We start from the raw sequence: 606 nt of genomic DNA, 5'->3' as shown, positions 1-606 counted from the left end.
GGGGACGTATTGTTCGACCCACGTAATATATGTGACAGGGACTTATCAATAGATAAATCACATATTGGGTGCTACAGTTAATAAAAGTATTAATAGTATACTCTTTCTTAGAGACACTAGACACCACGCTTTTGGTTTTATTCAGAACAAACGAACACGTGGTACACCTCTTATGGTTACATCGATGGAAACCTATAACCTCCGGTCCAATGAGAGTTCTTTGTGTATTTTTGATGGATCGATCTAAGTGTCCTTTAAAGAGACTTGGAGCCAGAATGTTTCGCAAATTTTTAGCTTTCTTGAAAACAATCGCTGGTTTTTCATCTAAATGTTCCCTAAGAACAGGATCAGTAAATAATAGTCTATAATTTTTATTAATTATGCCTTTGATTTTACTGGCCGCCACATTAAATTTAGATTTAAATACTAGGCTATATTTATCTTTGTTCTTTTTTGTTGTTTCCTTTTTACTTTTACTTTTGTTTTTATCTTTATTCTCAAACCCATATCTGGCTCCATTATTAGCCTCCAGGTCAACACCACTTTGATGGCCAAACTCCTGTACATCAGCATGATTCTCATCCTTAGTAGCAAACATGTCTTTTC

This window comes from Pseudophryne corroboree, chromosome 4, assembly GCF_028390025.1.
Source record: "Pseudophryne corroboree isolate aPseCor3 chromosome 4, aPseCor3.hap2, whole genome shotgun sequence".
NCBI classification, from domain to species: Eukaryota; Metazoa; Chordata; class Amphibia; order Anura; family Myobatrachidae; genus Pseudophryne; species Pseudophryne corroboree.
This window is presented reverse-complemented; position numbering follows the sequence as displayed.